The 14,561-nt window shown below is 41.1% G+C and overlaps 1 protein-coding gene across 6 annotated transcripts in view; it reads left to right on the plus strand.

The window, feature by feature from the left end:
• ARHGAP26 (Rho GTPase activating protein 26) overlaps positions 1-14,561 on the plus strand; it is a 456,250-nt gene that overhangs the window by 388,597 nt on the left and 53,092 nt on the right. The window lies entirely within an intron of this gene.

The raw sequence follows: 14,561 nt of genomic DNA on the forward strand, positions 1-14,561 counted from the left end.
TTTGTTGTATATATGTTCCCACAATTTAAAAAAAAAAAACTAGCAACTAAAGAGACAAAATTTAATGTATTTTGTGCTCCTGGATGGGGTGTAACAATGGAGGAGAAAGAAAAGGCCCCAAAAGACATTTTTGAGACATATGAAAAAAATTGAAATGTAGACTGTAAGCTGTATATCAACGTTAAATTTCTTGAACTTGATAACTGCACTTAGGGCAGGTACATAAGTAAATACTCTAGTTGTTAGGAAGTGTGCATGGCAATATTCAAGGAGCATGATGCATAAAACCTACATTCAGGAGTTCAGAAAATGGATTAATAGATTAATATATTGTAGATTGATGGATAGATAGATTTGCACATATTTGCAAATGTGGCAAAATGTTAAAATTAGTGGATCTGGAGGAAGTGGTGTATGTTAGAATTCTCTGTGTGGGGTTTGTATTTTTTTTTTAGTACTTGAACTGGGGTCTTGAAGCATGGTTTGGATTTAGAGAGGCAGGAGACAAAAGATGTTCTGAGCAAGGGGAACAGTGGGGATAGGCTCAGAGGCAAGAGCATACAGGGGACATGTGGGGAGCAGCTCATTGTTAACTTTGTCTAAACATACGATTTTCATCTATAATATTGAAAATGTTTTATTTCTCGTGTCAATACAATTTTTATTTCTTTAGGCACTAAAGCTGGGAGAGCCTAGTGATGTTGTATTCTCATTCCAGAATTTCATCCCTGCTAGATCTTGATGGAACATCTTCTATCAATTTATCTTGTATAATTGACTTGCCTGAAACATTCCCTATTTCCAACACAGTTTTGCTTCACAGTTGAATAGACCTCACCATCTGGAACTCTTCTTTCTTTCCTTTTTTTTTTTTTTTTTTAAGGCCAAATTTTCTTCCATAAAGGGCTTGTTTTCATTTCTGAGTGTCACCCAAGGTCCTATAACAGTCTGCTTCATCCTCTTTGCTTTGAGCTTTTTATTGTAAAAATTCAGTAAAATGGTTTTTAAAATAAGTGATATTCCTCTTGGCTGCGTTACAGCCCTACCAGAAAAATTCTGACACCTTTAGCTTTCATTTCAGCAAGGGCTATTTACCTTGGAGTCAGGCTCTAATGCTAAGAGACTACCTCTGCACTCAGAGAGAGTAGAGCAGCTCAAAGACAATTGGGACCGGCCAGAATCATGGTGGGTTTAATAAGGAGAGAGTATAAATAGCGATCACATAGCCTTATAGAAAATCCCTGCTTATTTTTACTCCTTAAACACAGTTGCTATGTTTAGCCTTCAGTTACTGTGCTAACCTGCTAAACTGAGCCTTGTATTTATTTTCATTCAGATCAGTAACATCCCTTCTCTTTTTCAACTTGTAAGTGAGCTATGGAAATTGCATCCCAGCCATTCAAGTATAGGCTGACACATTGTCATGGAGCACTGTACACTATTAAAGTTACTCTTGGGGCTTTGCTTTTGGAGTGTTTGCATTTCTCTCAATCCAGGACTTTTCTGGCTCTATCAAGAGCTTGCTATTCCTGTCCTTCTCACATGCTTCTGGAAACTGAGCATTAGTATAAACTTCCCTATGTGTCATCTTTTAAATGTACAGGCAGTTATTATATTCAAGATCCTATGTGTCACCTTGAACAGATTTACTCACCAGGATTCTTGGTTGCAAGTAACAAATCCCAGCCCAAACTAACTTAGGCTAAAATGGAACTTATTGTCTTATATATATACTTGAGAGGACCAGGGACAGCAGGTTTCAGGCAGGCTAGATCCAGGGGCTTAGCTGTTGCTCTTGGAAGCCCACTCTTGCCATTTTTCATAGCTGTTTTCCTCCAGGTTGTTGATTCTACTCTTAGATAAGCTCGTTGCTTTTGATTGTAAGATGGCTGCCAGCCAGACTAACTTCCTTAAAAATCTAAGTCCAGCAGAAGAGAAAGAGCCCCTCTTCCCAAAAGTCTGAACAGCAGGGTGGGCCTAACTGCAGTTTGAACCAAATCACATCCTCATCCCTTAACCAGTCTCTGTGGCTGGGGGATGTGATGCTCTGATGGGCTAGGAATCACCTGTTCATCCTTGACTGGGTGAGAAAGGGAAGATTCCATGCGGAGCACATGGACTGAGGGTGAGAAGGGGTGGCTGCCACAGAGGAAACCACCCCAGACCACAGATGTCAACTACAGCGGGGCCTTTCTTTCTTAGGCTTAGCCACATATTTTATGTCTTTACAGTGCAGCCATTAGAGATGGATTTGTACTGCTTTTTTTCCTAGCATTTCCTCGTATGTTCTCTGAAAATGTCCTTTTTGGAGTCCAAATGGTTGTTACAGAATTTCCTATTTTATTCATAGTTAACTGACGGTCTGCTTCAAGAATAACATATTTTATTGTTTTAAAAACGGAAGAAAATGTCATCTTCTTACTTAGCCCTGGACACAGTTGATTGATTTAAACAACAGATTTCTGGGAAAAGGCTTTCATTATCAGTCCCCATTACAGAGCATTAGAGAACATATGGCAAACACCAGTGTGCTAGGTTTTGGCCTCCATCAGTTTTAATGACAGTGTTGCAAGGAGTGCATCTTTAGAATTTGATTAACCAGAGGAAAAGAAATCTTAACATACTGTCCCCTTCTCTTCAGTGAGAGTCATGAACATGCAAAAACAGAGTGCTCTGGCTCAGCAGCTTGACTGTTCCTCCAATGCAGGCTGCTGGGCAGTGGCATCTTCTGCTGTCTGTTGTGCAAGGGTCTCTAACTTGTGGGGACAGTGTCCAAAACTCATGAAAGAACTGATTCCACTTTGAGCTGCTGGAAAATTCTACTTTAGTTTGATGCTCTGGTACCTGAGAACAAATTTTGCTCTCAAAGGTTGAAAAATACAATGTTGGGAAATTAAGTCTCTGTAAGATAGGATGATGATAGTGATCATGGTGATGATGATACTAGCTAATATTAATTAAGCACCGATGTGCCAGGTACTTTATATGTATTTACTTATTTAATGCTCATAATGCATTAGCTGCTGTTGTAATCCCCAGTTTACACACAAGGGAACAGGCCCAGAGGTTAACTAACCTACCTTGGGGTAGGGGTGGGATTTGAACCCAAGCAATCTGATTGCAGAACCCCCATGTCCACCACTCTGTTCATTAGCTTCCACGGGTGCTGACTGGGTAATGACAAGGTACTGAAGTCGTACATGTAAGGAAAGAGCTGAAGCATTCCAATCACGCTGTCTTTCTACCTCTCCACTCTTTGGTGTCACTCAAGTTCAGATGCTGGATGATGGTCGGGGGAGTGGGGGTGGTAGTTGAGAAATCTACAAGAACATGGGGGAACAGGGAACATGGAATGAGTACTTAAAAAAGAGGTCAGAGAGGCCAAAATTAAGAGAAATAGAGGGGGGAGGGGAGAAGACAGAAGGAAATAGTTGGAATAAGATATAACAAAGGACAGAGAATATACAGGATGAACAAGGGGAGGAAAAATAAGGGCATAAGTGTTTATTGACCATCTGCTGTTGCTAGGCACTAGGCCGGGGGTTTTACATACAGTATCTAATCTTCCTTATGACCCAGTAAGGTAAACAACCACTATCAGTATCCCCATTTTACAGATGGGGAAAGTAGGTTTCAGGGAGATAAAGTAACTTGCCCATGATTACATAGCTGGGAGGCAGCAGAACTGGAATTTGAACTGAGGCTGTATAGCCCCCAAGCCAACAGGCCTTCTTCCATCATCTTGAGGACCAGCCCCCCATCCCTGTCTGAGGTTAGTAGCCCTGATGCAAGCTATGCTTGAGATCCTGAGATTTGACAGAGACTCAGAGATAATCCTGATACAGCCCTTCTTTTGCTAGGAGGCAGTTGCTGGCTGTTTTCCTCCATCAGAAGTAGGGGAGGGGAAGAGAACCTAGTTTTATAGCACATCTGATTTCTTCCCAGTTTTCTAACTTTATAAAGCCAACTCTTCAGACTTCAAGTATGTTGGCAAAGGTGCTAATCTGTCTTTAAGCATTCCTTAGCTCTCTAATCCCAGGTAAGCAATGTTTTTTCATACTTATGAGATTTCCTGTTAGGTTTGCTCATTTCTGCCATTAAAAACAAAACTAAAAACTTTCCCTCAAAAGCTGACCATCTGGTTGTCACTACATTTCCCTCCAACTTGAAGAGGTGACAGCAGGATGTTTACAAGCCCAGTCTTTATCTCTGGTGTAGGCACAATCCTGGTATCTACTGATTGCATTTCTAATTTACATTGTTTGCGATCTGGAGATTGAACTTCCTCTTTCATATTTTTCCTTTCCTTCCTTTTATTGCTTGGAATCCAGGTATAATTGTCCCCCTAAGGGCTGGACTGGGTTATATGTACTTATTAAATGATGGCTTTACAGCTTGGGCATCGTATCCATCTCGAAATCTGTGCAGGCAACCTTCACATACACACTTATCTCCTGTTGCCAGTAAAACTGGGACACCATTTCAAGACTTACAAGCCTTTAATTATTAAGTTCAAAAATATGTTTTCTATTTCAAGTCTTTGTGTGCTGACAAGTTCTGAATGGGTGTGTTTGTGTTTAAAGCATAGTTGGGTGACAGTACAAGCAAATGTGTTACATGTGCCAGGTATCTGGTGACAACTGTTCTCTGAACGTTGTTGATAACCAAACAAAATCCAGGAACATGAGGCTCATTAGTTTTAAAAATACATATGCAATAGAGAAAAGCGAAAAAAAAAAAAAAAAATAGCAGATTAACAGAGGCTGAGAGAGGAAGAGAGTAATTCAGCATAAAATTGCCCTGAGCCACCTTGCAGCCATGACAAAGAAGGGAAAAAAATATGACGGAGCATATAGTTCAATTGTCTATTTTTCAAAAAGCATACCAGTTCATCAAGAGTTGCAAATTATAATAATTTGTCATATAAATCTCTATATTAACAATTTTGAGTGGCACAGTGTCTTCTGTAGCATAGTTTAATGCAAAAAATAAATCAGATTCTGTATATATAAAGTTTCTCCTATCAGTTCTGGTTAAAAATAGAGTATAATGTTTAGCTAAAATATTAAAAGATCCTTTTTACTATGGTGTGAGGAGGAGAGCAAATAGACATAGAATTTTCTGTTTATCTGCTTGATTACAAGGATGATGGGTGGAAGGCAGGGTCCCTCTTAGACAAAGTCTCTCCTTCATTTGCCTCAGCCATGCATTTTGAGAGGAGCCACATGACAAGCGATGGAGATGGGCTCAGGATGCGGTGGGATCCAGAGGAAGGACACTTAGCCTTGCTCTCTGAGCTGCATTTGGAAAGCGAGTCAACATTACCTGTGTGATGATGAGGACATCCTAGGCAAGTGGAACTGCACAAGCACAAACAGGGAGACAAAAATACGGTGTGCTCAAGAAGTAACAAGCCATTCTGCAGAGCATGCAGGAAACCTAGGTGCATGGACAGATCGGAGTCAGGAAATCGGAGGAATTGCCAAAATTTCCAACAGATGTAACGTTAGGTGGGGCCAAGATGTTTCCAAAAAAGTGGCGTTGAAGTGTCTGTTAATAATAGTTTACATTTTCTCAAGCCCTTATTAAGTTCAGGCACTTGGCTTAGCATTTTATATGTGCATTAGAAACCAGTAATCAGTTTAGAAAGAGAGAAGTTTTATTTTCCTATGTGTAACAGCAGGAGGGCAAAGAGCCAGTTCATCAGATAGCTTCTCCACATTGTTTAGACATTGGTATTGTTTTAAAGGAGGATGTCAGTAGGTAGGACAAAATGTCAGTGTCATTCAGTGCCTCTTCTGTCTTGTTCTAGCTCTGAGAGTCTGTCCTACTCAAAGCCAATGGATAGAAAGCCACATAAATGTTCACCGGTAAGGGTCTGATTAAATAGGTTGGCATACATCTCTGTGATGTAAGATGACTCTTCATGTACCGATGGAGCAATCGCCAGGATACATTGTTAGGGAAAATGAGCAGTGTTTGGAAAAATGTGAATACCTTGCTACCATTTGTTTTTGGAAGGGGGCCGAAATATATCTCTGGAAGGAAATATAAGAAACTCACAATGATGGTTGCTTCTGGAGAAGGGGGGTCAGTGGGAAGGGAGACTTTTTTTTTCCCCCTCTGTACTTTTTCTACCATTTGGAAATTTTACCAATTGATACAATAGCTATTCAAAGTAATAGATCAGTAAAAAACTTAAAGCAAAAATCCTCCATATTCCCCAAACAAGTTGAAGGGCATTCATATATTTTATTTATAGATATATATATATCTCTATCCCTTGGTTATGAATTATCCTTCAAAAGAGTGTGTTCAGTCTGCAGTTTATAACCCAGTAACCCTGCAGCAATATAGGATTACCTAGGATCATAAGTAATTGGAACCCTCATCCAAATACTTGCTCGTACATTACATCTGAGTTTCTAAACAAGCGAGCAACAAAGTCCTATATTGAACCCCTAAGCCTCATGCCTGTCAGGGATTGACAAGCACAGATGGGCAGGTTCTTTGATATGTGTCCAAGTCCATTGTCAGAGATAAGCAAGCTTAAGTGTAAACCAGTGATTTAACTACATTTCAAACTTGATATGGAGCCACAAGAAGGATGCCAGAGAGAACCTGTATGCTCAGCATACATCTGTTATACCAATTCATTAAAAGACTTTTCTTTCCTAAGTAAAAGGAGCCCAAAAGTTCTGTCTCCTGTTTAAGACTGTTTAGGTGACATAAGTGCTAACTCTAATTTTTGGCGCTTCACAAGTGGCTAAGTGGTGGTAATATTTAACCAGTAAAAATTCAGGCATCTAGAGGCATGCTTGCAGCTGGCAGAATTTATAAATAAACAGTTAATGATCAAAGGGATTGATAAACATCATGAACGGCAGCTCATGGGAAACATAAACTGCTTAGGGGTGACTGTAGGTACATGACTTTGGCACTCTTTGGTGACAGTGAAGGAGAATGTGTTTGAAATCATCTTGTCGTAGAGAAGTAGGGTCTCTGCCACGCTTTGACTTAGCACAACTTTTTCTTTTGTAAATATGTAAGGTATTTTCAGAAATGCTTTAGAAAATAATTTTTTTACCAAATTTTTAGTGTTTGCCGGAAAAGACTGAAGGAAATATACACTTCCAATTATGAAGAATAATAGATGCTAACATGTAGACAACAACTAATAAACAGGCCCTTCTTGGTTGGTACAGAACTCAACACGTGGTCCAAAAGTTTTATACCATTGGGTATATTTGGGTGGAGGGAGTTGTTGTTACTGTTCTCTAGTTTGTATTTTTGCAAAAATGTGTTTGGGTTTCTTTCTGATTGTTATTTTAGGTTTGGGAGAAAACTGGCATAAGGAATTTTTTTTTTAACCAACTTTGACCTGTTCCTTTCATTTTTAAATTTCCTCATCCAAAATATGGAATGAAACTAAGCCATCATTATAAGATGTATATCTTCTCCTCTAAGCCAGAGATTTGCCCTGCGTTTGTCCCTTAAGCAAGATGAAAAAGTCATGTCGTCTGTGTAGTGAAACATCTGCTGCTCAGTAGACTATGGATGAGAAACTCATCAGCCAAGTCTGGTTTCATATTTATGAACAGAAGCTCACTTCTTAGATGATGGGAATTAATCAAATTGGACTTTATTCTCAAAGTGAATTTCAGGTGGGAAGTTACCTCAGGGCTTGGCAGGGGGCCCTTTTTAGGCAAGGCAGTGACTCTCTAACATCCAAATGTGGATGTTCCCATGACTTTTTTTGAGTCCCTCCTCTAATTCCTCTTACCAGGAGCATCACCTCCATGGTCATACACATTAAAGTAGAAGTCCTTTCACAACTGGATATAAAGAGCCCTTCTAAAAATGAGAAATTAATTTAGCTTAGCCTTAGGGTAGCTTAAAGAAAGCTTTTAAGTTTTAATATTAAAACACTTGGAAAGACAGTTCATTTGGAGCCTGAGGAGAGAATTCCTTTAGATGAAGTTTTAACATAAACCTACGTAGCAGGCCATTGGATAGAATTCTAGATTTGGTATTGTAACTTAAATTTCAATACTGAAATAAAAATATTCACTATAAAAAGGTTCAGGTATCTGGTTATCATCCTTATGCAGTTTTCAACTTATAACTGCAGAAGGCACAAAAAAACTCGAGGATCCAATGTGCAAAGAAAATTACATATTGCAAGGAACCATAAAAAGTTTCATGGAAAACAAAGATGTGACATTGAATTGGGCTACCATATCAATATGCTTTGCTTCTGGCACTCATCCGCCACTACTTTCAGCACACCATTTGACCTCTATATTATATCTAGGAACCTTCCTTCTCAGTTTGCCAGGTTCAGAGCTATTGTCCTGTGGTATAAATTTAGTATCACTCCTTCCCATGTCACTTTCAAAAGTGTCCTAGTTGGATGATAAATTTAATGATCACTTGATCACTCTAATTATAATATAGTATATCATTAATCTATATCATTAATCATCACACCACATCATATTAGTTTCTAAGTTTTTTTTGTTTTTTGTTTTTTGTTTTCATGAAACTGGTCATCTTCAGACCAGGGACAGTCTTGTTTGCCTCTGTATCCCCAGCCCCTCACAGCAATGCCCCATGTGTGTTTGGTACTTAGTGCATGTTGACGGAAAAGCTCATCAGGCTGCATCGTAAGCCTGAAGGGTGTGGATCCGCTGAAATGTATGTGAAATGACCAACTAACGTAAGGAAGCATGACCAAATGCCAAAATACCTGGTCACGGTTGATTACCAGACCACAGAGGATCTGGTAAGGTGGCATCAAATAGCAGACATACACCTGTGTCTGATGTACACATTGACCTAGAGCTTCCTTGAAAACAAGGCACTGTCAGCAGACCAGAAGTTTGAAACAATTTCTGGAAGATTTAGGATCTGGTTGGCACTGTTGTCAAAAACAGTAATACTATAATATATATTTATAGTGCATTCCAGTTTTCAGAGCCACTTCATTTATTCATAGTAATAATGTTCTGTAAAGTCATCATGAACATGGAATAATGAATACTGAATCATCATGCCTGGGAAATAACAGGGTTAGGTATTTTTTTAAGCTTTATTTATCAAAAAGTTAAAAAAAAAAAAAAGCATTTCAAACAAAACAAAACAAAGGAATAAGAAAAACAGATATCCTAAAATAACTACATTGCTTCCAATATGCTCCTCCCATAACCCAAGAAAATTAACAAACCATAGTCATTCCTGAGCATTCCCAGATCATTAAGATTACCCTCAATATCTTATCTGTTATTAGATTATCATTCCCCCTTCACTAGTTGCTGTCTATCTCTCGGTCCCCTATATTTTACAATATAAGACAGTTGTTTTATATTTTTTTACAGAATTCACAGTAGTGGTGTCATACAATATCTCTCCTTTTGTATCTGACTTATTTCACTCAACATTATGTCCTCAGGGTTCATCCATGTTGTCATATGCTTCATAATCTCATTCTTTCTCACTACTGTGTAGTATTCTATCGTATGTATGTATCACAGTTTATTTATCCACTCATCTGATGTAGGACATTTAGGTTGCTTCCATCTCTTGGCAATTGTGAACAATGCCACTGCGAACATTGGTGTGCAAATATCTGTTTGTGTCACTGCTTTCAGGTCCTCTGGGAAAATACCGAGAAGTGAAATTGCTGGATCATAGGGTAACTCAGTACTTAGTTTTCTGATGAACTGCTGAACTGTCTTCCAGAGTGGCTGAAATACTGTTGTATATGGTATTTGATAATTATTGATTGAACGAATGAATAGTGCAGACAGCTGTTATCTGCATTTTGTGAATGAGAGAAACTGAGGCCGAGGCCAAGGGGAATGGTAGCCCTATTCGAGTTTGTGCAGCAGTCTTAAAACCAGGGAAGCCTCTACTCAAAGCCCAGACTCTTTGATTTCAAGCCCAATGATTTTTCTATTGCATCGGCACCCAGAAAATACAGCTTTGTGTTCATGAGATGAGGTTGACAACTTTTTTAAGAAACATTAAAAAAAATGGAAGACATGGTTCCCTCTACCTGGAGTTTCCTCCCCCTACCCAAACTTGCCTGACATCAACCATTCCTTTTAAGATCCATTGCAAGCTCCTCCAGGAAGCCTTCCCTGACTTCCTCCTCTGACTGGATTAGTTGGCCCTTTCAATGCTATGCAATAGCTAGTGCCCATTTCTGTTGTATTAACAACAACAGTTCTGCCATTCATTGAGGGCTCCCTTGGTGCCAGACCCTGAGCTAAGAGCTTCACATTCACTCAGTTTCCTTAAGGGGGAGGCAAATAATGACCTCGTTTTTCAGTTCAGGAAACTGAGGCTCAGAAAGACCATCTAACTTGCAGAGCGAGAATTCCGTCATAGGTCTCCAGGCTTCTGAGCCCACTCAACTCCACTTAGCTAATGTAGGATCTTCATCTGTCAAGGTGTCAGATTCCCCACCGGACTGTAAGCTCCTTGAGGGCTGGGACTAGGTCTTATTGCTCTTCAGCATCCAGGCACTTGTTGGGAGAATGAGCAGGAGAAAGCTGTGGGATCCCAAGTGTGAACAGTAACTGTGTCAGCTTCTTGAGCCAGCCTGGGACCGCCTATTATGTGTTCAACAGTTTCCCTGACTGTGGCTTTCTGCTCTTCTGGCTGTGATTGCCGCTCCTGAATGCTGCCCTTGCTGCTGAAAACATAGTGAGCTGTGGTTGGAATCTGCTATGCCCCAGATCATCTTCCCTATACCACTGAGAGTGAGTTGGAGTTTTAGCTCCAGGCGGCTGGGTGGCCACTTTTGAAGGCAATTGAAAGAAATCTTGGGAGGGTTTCTTGGGCCTTTTCTTGTCTGAGGTAATTCGTTCCGAAACAGCTCTTTTATTTCCCATAAAAATCTGGAGTTATTTCCAATGTTAGGTAGATCCACACTTGATTTGTTATTGTAGGGAAGGTCCCAGGCTGAATATTTTTCATCCCCATTCTTGAGTCTAAATTTAGACTGTCTTCCTGTCTCCATTTCCTCACTGCTCACTCCCTCTCCACCCAGGCTGGTCTTTGCCCCCAACCACTCCCATGACACTGCTCTCACAAAAGTCACCAGTGACCTCCCTGTCGAGCTGCGTGGACTCTCTCAGTCCTTGTCTTACTTGATCTCTAGCATCATGGGACACCGTCGCCTGCTCTCTCTGTTGAAAGCCCTCTGCTTCCTTCCCTCTGGTGGCACCACACTCTCCTGGTCTTCATGCTACCTCCCTGTCTCAGGCTCCTTTGACGGTTCCTTTCCCCTTAAAAGTTTTTATTCCTTAGGGTCTGGTTTTAAATCCTCTTCTTAGCTGTTTTATCTCATCCCTTTCTATGGTTCTAGTTGCCATAAACATGCCAGAGATTAGCTACCAAGCCCTGACACCTGTGTGTCTTTGACTGTGGTACACCAGGGCCTTCTGTTCCTCCCCTGCACCCACACCTGTTCCCCACATTGTGCTTCCTGTTGCCATGAATTGTACACTCTCCCTCTGTCCAGAAACCCATCCAGCTGCCTTTACTTTCCTTCTCATCATGGAACTTTTGTCCTTGACCAAGATCTGTCATTTCTACCTGTCTCACATCAGCCCACTGCTACCACCCTAGTCCATCTGCCTTGCCTATCTGTTCTTCCTGACCCTTAACTGGCCCTTGCAGCTCATTCTCCATTCTTTTACCCATGGGATGGTTTTAAAATGCAAACTTGAGGAGAGGCGGGGCAAGATGGTAGACTGGTGAGCTGTATGTTTTAGTTACTCCTCCAGGAAAGTAGGTAGAAAGCCAGGAACTGCGTGGACTGGACACCACAGAGCAATCTGACTTTGGGCATACTTCATACAACACTCAAGAAAACGTGGAACTGCTGAGATCAGCGAAATCTGTAAGTTTTTGCAGCCAGGGGACCCGCACCCCTCCCTGCCAGGCTCAGTCCCGTAGGAGGAGGGGCTGTCAGCTCCGGGAAGGAGAAGGGAGAACTGCAGTGGCTGCTCTTATCAGAAACTCATTCTACTGATCCAAACTCCAACCATAGATAGACTGAGACCAGACACCAGAGAATCTGAGAGCAGCCAGCCCAGCAGAGAGGAGACAGGCATAGCAAAAAACAGTAAGAAAAACTCCAAAATAAAAGAGGGGATTTTTTGGAGTTCTGGTGAACACAGAAAGGGGAAGGGCAGAGCTCAGGCCCTGAGGCTCATATGCAAATCCCGAAGAAAAGCTGATCTCTCTGCCCTGTGGACCTTTCCTTAATGGCCCTAATTGCTTTGTCTCTTAGCATTTCAATAGCCCATTAGATCTCTGAGGAGGGCCCTTTTTTTTAATCCTTTTTTCTTTTTCTAAAACAATGACTCTCAGAAGCCCAATACAGAAAGCTTCAAAGACTTGCAATTTGGGCAGGTCAAGACAAGAGCAGAACTAAGAGAGCTCTGAGACAAAAGGCAATAATCCAGTGGCTGAGAAAATTCACTAAACACCACAACTTCCCAAGAAAAGGGGGGTGTCCGCTCACAGCCATCATCCTGGTGGACAGGAAACACTCCTGCCCATCGCCAGCCCCATAGCCCAGAGCTGCCCCAGACAACCCAGTGTGATGGAAGCGCTTCAAATAACAGGCACACACCGCAAAACTGGGCGTGGACATTAGCCTTCCCTGCAACCTCAGCTGATTGTCCCAGAGTTGGGAAGGTAGAGCAGTGTGAATTAACAAAGCCCCATTCAGTCACCATTTCAGCAGACTGGGAGCCTCACTACACAGCCCAGCAGCCCAGAACTGCCCTGGGGGGACGGCACTCACCTGTGGCACAGCCCAGTCATCCCTCAACAGAGGACCCGGGGTGCACAGCCTGGAAGAGGGGCCCACTTGCAAGTCTCAGGAACCATACGCCAATACCAAGGACTTGTGGGTCAGTGGCAGAGACAAACTGTGGCAAGACTGAACTGAAGGATTAGACTATTGTAGCAGCTTTAAAACTCTAGGATCACCAGGGAGGTTTGATTGTTAGAGCCACCCCCCATCCCTGACTGCCCAGAAACACGCCCCATATACAGAGCAGGCAACACCAACTAAACATGCAAGCTTGGTACACCAATTGGACCCCACAAGACTCACTCCCTCACTCACCAAAAAGGCTAAGCAGGGGAGAACTGGCTTGTGGAGAACAGGTGGCTCGTGGACACCACCTGCTGGTTAGTTAGAGAAAGTGTACTCCACAAAGCTGTAGATCTGATAAATTAGAGATAAGGACTTCAATTGGTCTACAAATCCTAAAAGAACCCTATCAAGTTCAGCAAATGCCAAGAGGCCAAAAACAACAGAAAATTATAAAGCATATGAAAAAACCAGACGATATGGATAACCCAAGCCCAAGCACCCAAATCAAAAGATCAGAAGAGACACAGCACCTAGAGCAGCTACTCAAAGAACTAAAGATGAACAATGAGACCATAGTACGGGATACAAAGGATATCCAGAAGACCCTAGAAGAGCATAAAGAAGACATTGCAAGACTAAATAAAAAAATGGATGATCTTATGGAAATTAAAGAAACTGTTGACCAAATTAAAAAGATTCTGGACACTCATAGTACAAGACTAGAGGAAGCTGAACAACGAATCAGTGACCTGGAAGATGACAGAATGGAAAATGAAAGCATGAAAGAAAGAATGGGGAAAAAAATTGAAAAAATCGAAATGGACCTCAGGGATATGATAGATAATATGAAACGTCCAAATATAAGACTCATTGGTGTTCCAGAAGGGGAAGAAAAGGGTAAAGGTCTAGGAACAGTATTCAAAGAAATTGTTGGGGAAAACTTCCCAAATCTTCTAAACAATATAAATACACAAATCATAAATGCTCAGCGAACTCCAAATAGAATAAATCCAAATAAACCCACTCCGAGACATATTCTGATCACACTGTCAAACACAGAAGAGAAGGAGCAAGTTCTGAAAGCAGCAAGAGAAAAGCAATTCACCACATACAAAGGAAACAGCATAAGACTAAGTAGTGACTACTCAGCAGCCCCATGGAGGCGAGAAGGCAGTGGCATGACATATTTAAAATTCTGAGTGAGAAAAATTTCCAGCCAAGAATACTTTATCCAGCAAAGCTCTCCTTCAAATTTGAGGGAGAGCTTAAATTTTTCACAGACAAACAAATGCTGAGAGAATATGCTAACAAGAGACCTGCCCTACTGGAGATACTAAAGGGAGCCCTAGAGACAGAGAAACAAAGAAAAGACAGAGAGACTTGGAGAAAGGTTCAGTACTAAAGAGATTCGGAATGGGTTCAATAAAGGATATTAATAGAGAGAGGGGAAAAATATGAAAAACATAAACCAAAGGATAAGATGGCTGATTCAAGAAATGCCTTCACGGTTATAACGTTGAATGTAAATGGATTAAACTCCCCCATTAAAAGATATAGATTCGCAGAATGGATCAAAAAAAATGAACCATCAATATGTTGCATACAAGAGACTCATCTTAGACACAGGGACACAAAGAAACTGAAAGTGAAAGGATGGAAA

The sequence above is a fragment of the Choloepus didactylus genome, chromosome 13 (genome assembly GCF_015220235.1).
Source record: "Choloepus didactylus isolate mChoDid1 chromosome 13, mChoDid1.pri, whole genome shotgun sequence".
NCBI classification, from domain to species: Eukaryota; Metazoa; Chordata; class Mammalia; order Pilosa; family Megalonychidae; genus Choloepus; species Choloepus didactylus.